Genomic DNA, 8994 nt, shown 5'->3' on the forward strand with positions numbered 1-8994 from the left:
TAATACTTTTATTTTATGTAGGTTTACTAAAAGTCAAATAACCTGGTGTTATCTCTGTTACAAAATCGGTCAGCAAGAAAAATAACTTAAGATGATGGCTAACCACTTTAATGTTTTATGAAATTTTCATGAGTTATCTATGGTTGTTAAGAACAAATGAATTAAGTAGATGTGAGGTATTAGTTTTTAAGTGAACTTTTTACAACGATTGTTTTATGGTATGTCTACCTAAAAATAGTTACCCAAATCTCTTTGGTAACTTCCACTGTTAAGAGTTTTGCTAAGTTAAATTAAATGACAGAATTTTATTATCTAGATAAGATCAAATACTAAGACATTAACTGATAAACTCAGGCTTTCTTTTACAGAAAACTAAAGATAGTTGGGTCCAATTGTGAATACATCCTGGGACATACTGAAAAATTTATTATGAGAACATATTTCTAGAAATTGTAAAAAGGAATTGTAAACTTGTTAAGTCACAGAATGCTAATATAAAAGACAGTTAATAGTTGTTTACTTCTTTATTTCCACTAAAATGTTAAGGTTTTTAGGGGTTAAAAATGCTAGTATATGTAATTAAAGCCCTGGAAATAATAAGGGAAACATCTTTAAATGCCAAGAAAGCAGAGTGTGTGTTTTCAGTTTTAAAAAAAAAAAAAGGTATGAGGAATGGACATATATTTTGCTGAGGGGAATTAAATAATTCTGTCCTAAAGAGAGGCTAATTATTTCAAAATGGAAAAGAGGAAAAAACATAGGACAAAAATCTGAATGTATAAAGAAAGTCATAGAAAGTTTATGGAAAAAGAAATCTTTGGAAAGGAATTTTAATGTGTAGTCAAGCTGGCTAAGATTAGAACAAATTTAATTAAGTTAAAGAAATTTTAATATCAAAAATAAGTTGGTACAAAATTAGAATTTGGTTTTCTCTCTGTTAAAAGGACGAAGTTTTCTTGAACTACTGTTCTATTTACAAGAGATTATAAAAGTTTTTTCTTTACCTTATTTATTTACTTATTTAGAACTCTTTTTTTTTAAATTTTTTATTTATTTGAGAGAGAGAGAATGAGAGATAGAGGGCACAAGAGGGAAGAGGGTCAGAGGGAGAAGCAGACTCCCTGCTGAGCAGGGAGCCCGATGTGGGACTCGATCCCGGGACTCCAGGATCATGACCTGAGCCGAAGGCAGTCGCTTAACCTACTGAGCCACCCAGGCGCCCTACTTATTTAGAACTCTTAAAAACATATTTTATTCATTTGATCCACAGAGAATATTCTATGTACCTCAGTGTGGTAAACATATATTTTTCAATGAAATAGTACTGTGTATATTCATATATTCAACTGACATTCTTAGAAACAAAGGTTTTGCACGTGTTTTTAGAGTATATGCAATTAAGCACTTTTTGGCAAACATTCATTCAGTGAGGCACACTGTATTTATTCACATGCCCAAGTGTCAATCCTGGAAACATATTTCTTTACTCTTAAAAATAATTTGCCTAGAAAACAAAAATTCTGTATCTTGTCCAAATAATTTCCTGTGTCTTTAGCAGGGTCTTTATTATTTAAGACAGCTGAATCTTCTCTATTAAAAGAGCTAAGGTTTTTGTTTGTTTGCTTTTTTATAACTATTTAACTTTCTGCATTTGCCTGTGAAGTCTTTACTTGTCACTACGGTTAAATGGATAACTAAGTATTGTTTCACAGTGACCTACAACCCTTATTTGATTGAATGTTTTAAAACCTCTTTGATATTTTTGGCAAACTTCCCCCAAATCAAACTCTACATTAAGTCTTTTTGACCTTGAACTAACTTTGTGATATTTCTAAGGGTCCCTAAAACATCTCCAAAAATTTGTTTTCTCTTCTTATAAAAAGGGAGATGTTAAACTAATTAGGCTTATTTGGTATGTTAAATTCATGGGAAGCATTGCCAAATAAAAAGTCATACTAAGTCTTCATGTTGTATGGTATAGGGATTCTACAGATTGTAGAAAATTCCTAGAAATTCTATATGTCCTGGTATTATGTTATCAGTCACAATTCCAGTTTTATCTCAAATGTGATGTGTCACAGACACAAGCAAAGTTCCTTGTCAATTGCTTGTAATGAACTCTCAACAGATCTTTATGGCCATTTTTAAGTCTTTTGTCATTTACATATGGTTATTGTTTCACTCTGATGCTTTTGCAAAAGCGTTTGCAGAAGACTTCATCCTCAAGTAGACTCATGGAAAGTAGTCTAGAATACAGCTTTCTGATACATTTACTATATATTAAAAAAGACCCTGAACCTAGTAAGACTTTGCAGAACTAGTGGAAAAACTGGATTCAAGCAAAACAAATATTAATTACAAAGGACTGGGGAAGATGTTGATAATTTTTGTGACTTTTTTGCTCAAAACATAGCTGATACTTTTAATATTTTGTTTTTCCAATTCAAAAAACACTTTTTCTCTTTTCTCTGAAGTTACCTATGACTTAAAGCAATTTGGTAAAATATACCTTTGTGAACAAAGAGGAAATGTTTATCTTTTTCTCCCTACCTGATCCCCACCCCCCAGGAATTCAGAAACCCTCAGGGACTAATCCTGTTTTCATGGCACCATAGTTATTTACATACATTTACAAAAACTATTGTTCTTGTAACAGGACACAGTTGGACAACATTATTAGACCAGTCAAAGAACCTAGAAGGGAAGAAAGGAAGTTTTCCTCCCCTACACCAGGTCTCCTTATGTTACCAAAGCTTTGACTGAAATGTCATATTTGAGAGAGATCTACAAAGACTCAAATATGACCAAATAGCTTTAAGGAACTAAGACTGACTTTATGGAGCCAATAAATCCCCTTGGAAAAATCAGCCTCATACCTTGCTTATAGGGTTACCAGCAGCCTTAGTAGGTGAGCAAGGAAGGTCACTTCCTGAAGGATGCAAGAACCTCAGGATATCTCAGGGACCTTGAAAAGAGAGAAATTAACCCAAATCTATAGGTGTTGTAGGCAAAGTCTGATGGCAAGCCCTTGGTTTGCCTTCTTAGCTTTGAGAAGCTTTTAAAAGTCCAATCTGAGGGGTGCCTGGGTGGCTCAGTCGGTTAAGTGTCTGACTCTTGATTTTGGCTCAGGTCATGATCTCAGGGTCCTGGGATTGAGCCCTGAGTTGGTCTCCTTGCTCACCACGGAGTCTGCTTGAGATTTTCTCTCCCTCTCCCTCTGCCCCTCTCCTTGCTTTTTTTCCAAAGCCACCATGCAGGCTAAATCATACAACTTGATATAAACTTCAGAGAAATTACCACAACAGCTTGTATATGGAGAGACCATCTTCATGCCAGTGGCACTGGGAAAGGTCACCAGAGACATTCAGACTGCAGACCAGGACAATCTGTCAGATTGCCACTGCCCGTCTGCAGTTTATCTAAAGATGCTTCCAGCCTGACATTTAGAAATCTTCTCCACTAGCTACCCTCAGAATTCAGAAGCGGGCTTATAATTTGCTCTAATAATGAACGATTATTTTTCTTTTGTTTCCATAGAAATGCCTCTTTTAAATACCTCACTGTCTGTACAATATAGGCCTAACCTTGGGAAGCCACCTGCCTCACTGCCTCCTGAAATGAGTCACAGCTGTTCTCAGGACTGAGACTGGTTCAGTGAGAGATGGAGTAATCTACTATGAAGCTACTAACCTGATTCTGCTCTCCACAGACATTAGCTCAGGTTTTAATAGACAAAACTTCCAGGGAAGTTTCAGAGGAGGGAGCTGATGGTCTTCAAGGCGGGCTGCCACCAAATATGCCACTTTGGCATAGTGATTATTTTGAATTAAAGTTACTCAAGAAACAGTGCAAGAAGGACACTCTGACCCTCCTTTGTTCCCCTGAAAGCAGGAAATAAATCTCCCATGTGCAAGGTACCCTCCCTGTACCGGGAGGTAAAGAGACAGCCTTATCACCAGGGATAGGGAATTCAGGGCTAAGAAAGTGATATAAACCTACTCTCTTACTTCACTAATTTACTACCCCAAACTTCTTTGTCTTGTCACAAATTCACTGTTTCTTTGTCTACAAGGTGTAAAACTGCCTGCTTTGGTCACTTCTTTGAGTCTCATATTTCTGTGAGGTCTGTACATACAAAATTAAAATTTGCTTTTTTTCCCCCCTCCTGCTAATCTGTTTTGCATCAACTTAATTATTAGACCAGTCAAAGAACCTAGAAGGGAAGAAAGGAAGTTTTCCTCCCCTACACCAGGTCTCCTGCTCCGGATTTACTCTTTTCGACATTCAGATAACTTCTCTATCTAGGAGCCTAACACTGGCTCAGCACCCCAGGACATGGCGCCCAGGGAGACAGGCCACGCTCCCTGCCGTCAGACACTCCTTTATGATGACTTGTGCTTTGAGTTTGCTGTAGATACTATCTTAAAAAGACTTTCTCACTCAACACAAAGTCAAGTATGACAGGAAAAGCCTGGGGCGTTAGGGGTGACCACCACCCGCTGCAGAGAGAGGACAGGAGGGAGGGAGGGATGGGCTCCACAGTGGCGGTGGGGGGCAGGGTAGAAATGAAGGGAGGCCACCTGCAGGGTTTTGCTGGCTTCCCAGGCTGCTGTATCCCTCTGAGCTGTTAATCTTGGCTCCTTTCTGACCACTAAGTTCTCTTTAAAGAGTTGTTTCCCCCACTGCTCCCCCTCTGCCTTTCTTGGAGAGCCCTTTAAAGCAGGCCTTAAGTCAAATAAACACACAAGTGAGACAAGCCAGGGCAGTCCCATGTGAAGGATGCAGGCAGGAAGGTCAGGGAGACCAGGGTCTCAGGTGTGTGTGTGTACGTGTGTATGAGTGTATGTATGTGTGACTGTGTATGAATGTGTGTGTGGGCGTGTGTGTGTAAATGTGTGTGAGCATGTTTATGAATGTGTGTGGATATGTGTGTGCGCATATCTGTGTGTATGAATGTGTGTGCACATGTGCATGTGTATGAATGTGTGCGGATATGTGCATAAATGTGAGTGTATGTGTGTGTATGAATGTGTGCACGTATGTGTGTGTATGAGTGTGTGTGTATGAGTGTGTGTGGATATGTGCATAAATGTGTGTGTGCACGTATGTGTGTGTATGAATGTGTGCGCATGTGCATGTGCATGTGTGTGGATATGTGCATAAATGTGTGTGTATGTGTGCGCGCGTATGTGTGTGTATGAGTGTGCGCATGTGTATGAGTGTGTGTGGATATGTGCATAAATGTGTGTATGTGTGCGCGCGTATGTGTATGTATGAATGTGTGTGCATGTACATGTGTATGCATGTGTGTGGATATGTGTATAAATGTGTGTGTGTGTGCGTGCATGTGTGTATGAATGTGTGCGCATGTGCATGTGTATGAATGTGTGTGGATATGTGTATAAATGTGTGTGTGCATATGTGTATGTATCAATGTGTGTGTGCATGTGCATGTGTACGAGTGTGTGGATATGTGTATAAATGTGTGTTCATGTGCATGTGTATGAATGTGTGTGGATATGTGTATAAATGTGTGTGCATGTGTGTGCATATGTGTGTGTATGAATGTGTGTGTGCATGTGCATGTGTATGAGTGTGTGTGGATATGTGCATAAATGTGTGTGTGCGAATGTGTGTGGATATGTGTACAAAAGTGTGTGTGGATATGTGTATAAGTGTGTGTGCGTGCATGTGTGTGCGTGCACATATGTGGGTGTGTATGTGTACATGTCTGGGGATGGGGTGAGGGGGCCCCCATAGCCCTTTGCCTCCTTCTCCTCTGTTCTGTTTCCTGCGCCTCTCATGAGTCTCTTAGGCAACCACCATCTGCCTTGATAGATGTGCTGATGCTCATTTTCATCTTACTTGATTTTGATCTGCTTCTGCCCTCCACCTGCTGACCTTCCTGCTCTTCCTTGCTCCCTCCCTCCCTTTTCCACTCCTTCCCTTCCTTTGTTTATTTTTCCAGTAGAGTAGATATTTCTGTGATTTTAAAAAATGAACATGTAGCTACATGTAGGAAGGGACAGTGGGAAGGGAACGGGCCGTGGAGCATGGGGTTAGGCCTCTCTGAGCTCAGCTCTCCACATATAAAATGGGCTTAACTATGGTGACCCTATGGGTGGTTCGGAAGATCAGATGGGATGATATGCACAGAGCATTTAGAACAGTGCCTGGCACGCAGTAAACATTCAAGGTTACTGAACATTCGCATTACTGCAGGATTTCCCATTAGCAGGCGCAGTGGCAACAGCAGCAGGTCCTACTTTGGCTCCACGGACCCGTCTTTCTCACAGTATATAAATGCTGTTTTCTGTTTAGTCAATTTTTTCTTATTTGACTTGAAAATGGCTGGACTACATCCATGATTTTCATGAGATCCCTAAACCTAATGGAGAACAGAGAGCCTCCTAGAAAGGTTTGGAGCCTAACAGTTGGCCCTGCCTACAGGTGGGACAAGGCCCCTCAAAGGAGATGAGGGAACTGGCCCTGCCTTTAGTGAGAACTTCATGGCTGGGGAAATTCATTCCTCTTTCTGGGTTTCAGTTCTTCAGCAATAAAAGGGGGGTAACGAACCACTTCACAGGATTTTGTGAGGGCCAATGAGCCGATGTCTGTGAATGCACTGAAAACTCTAGAGCTTGACATTTATAGTCCAAGTGAGGCATTTTACACATGAGAAAACAGGACTGGAAGGAGGAGGTGACTCAGCTGTCCCCACACAGAGCAGACCCCGGGGCCCCCACACGTGCTCCTTTCACCAGACCACGTGGAAGGGCAGCCAGGGACTACAGGTGTGGGTCCGGTTCCACTGACAGACTTGCCATGGGCAGTTCTCAAGGGTTACAGTCCCATTAGTACTGACAGGTGCACACACTCAGGTAGGCACCACGACTGAGATGTAGAACCCTTCCATACCTCAACGAGAATTCCTTCATGCCTCTTTGCCATCCGGCCCTCTCCCCACCCCACTCCAGCAACCATCACTCTGGTTTTTGTCCCTATATCATTCTGCCCTTTTTCAGATCATCCTATGTCTTAGTCCACCTTCAGGGCTGTTAAAACAAATATACCATAAACTTAGTAGCTTAAAAAGAATGGAGATTTGTTTCGCACAGTTCAAGAGACCAGGAAGTCCAAGATGGAGGCACTAGCAGATTCAGCCTCTGGGGAAAGCCTGCTTCCTGGTGCTTCTCGCCTCGTCCTCACGGGACAGAAGGGGCAAGGGAGCTCTCTGGGGCCTCTTTTATAAGGGAACGAATCCCCTTCATGCCAAGGCCCCAACTCCAAATACCACCACATTGGGGGTTCTGATTTAACACATAAATTTTGGTGACACAAACTTTCAGTCTATGGCATCCTATACATGGAAAATATGGTGTGCAGCCTTTTGAATCTGGTGTTCATCACTTGACGTAATGCATTGGAGATTTATCAGTAACTGTTGCCATGTATCAGTAGTGGTCTCTTTATATTAGTGAATAGTTCTTGCATGGAAGCATCACAAATTGTTTAACCACACACCAACTAATGTACACGTGGGCGATTTCAAGTCTTTGACTATTAAAATAAAGCTGCTATGAATAGTCACATACTTAGGCTTCCCCCTCCCCACTGGGAAAAGACCTAAAAGTGAAATCCTCGGTCATTGGGCAAGTATATGGTAAGTAACTTTAGAAGGAACTGCTGAACTGTTTTTCCAAAATTTTGCATCCTTGCCAGTAACCTATGAGAGCTCTATTTGCTCTGAATTCCTAACAGCACCTGATTGTGACAGCCCTCTTATTCTTTCCATTCTAAGAGGTAATGAAGTGGTATCTTAGGTATGAAGTGGGTTTAATTTTTATTCCCCTGATTACTGATGATGTTGAGCATCTTTTTGTGTGCTTATTTGCCATTTTTATGCCCTCCTTGGTAAAGTGTCAGTTTAAATCATCTGTCCACTTTCTAAAATTGGACTTTTATTTTCTTAAGTTCTGAGAATTATTTAGATTTACTGGATATAAATCCTTTAACTGATATATACTTGGCAAATATTTTTATCCCTGTCTATGACTTGTCTTTTGAAGAGCAGAAACTTTATATTTTGATGAAATCCAATTTATCGGTGTTTTTTTTTATGGATTCTGCCTTTGGTGTTGTATCTAAAAACCTCTAAAAAAAAGATTTTATTTATTTATTTGTCAGAGAGAAAGAGAGAGAGAGCACAAGCAGGGGGATCGGCAGGCTGAGGGAGAAGCAGGCTCCCCGCTGAGCAAGGAGCCCAATGCAGGACTCAATCCCAGGACCCTGGGATCATGACCCAAGAGGAAGGCAGACGCCTAAGCAACCTGAGCCACCCAGGCGTCCCGTATCTAAAAAATCTTTGCCTAAGATTTCTAAAGTCAGAAAGAGTTCTTTCATATTTTCATGGCTTCAGGTTTTACATTTATGTCTAAGATCAATTTTGAGTTAATTTTTGTATGTGTGAAAGGTATGTATTGAAGTTGCTTGTTTTGCATAAATAAAATTTGCATTTGTTGAAAACACTATCGTTTCTCAACTGAATTACTTTTTTTTTTTTTAAAGATTTTGTTTAGTCATTTGACAGAGACACAGCGAGAGAGGGAACACAAGCAGGGGGAGTGGGAGAGGGAGAAGCAGGCTTCCCGCCGAGCAGGGAGCCCGATGCGGGGCTCGATCCCAGGACCCTGGGATCATGACCTGAGCCGAAGGCAGACACTTAACGACTGAGCCACCCAGGCGCCCCACAACTGAATTACTTTTGCACATTTGTCAAAATCAGTTATCCCTCTATGGGTGTCTATTTCTGGACATTCTGTTACTGTTATACTGATCTATTTATCAACTGTGATTCTAATACCACACGGTCTCGATTAGTGTCGCTTTATAATGTCATGAAATCAGGTAACGTTTGGGGCGCCTGGGTGGCTCAGTTGTTAAGTGTCTGCCTTCAGCTCAGGTCATGATCCCAGGGTCCTGGGATCAAGTCCC

This window comes from Zalophus californianus, chromosome 2, assembly GCF_009762305.2.
Source record: "Zalophus californianus isolate mZalCal1 chromosome 2, mZalCal1.pri.v2, whole genome shotgun sequence".
In the NCBI taxonomy this organism is placed as follows: Eukaryota; Metazoa; Chordata; class Mammalia; order Carnivora; family Otariidae; genus Zalophus; species Zalophus californianus.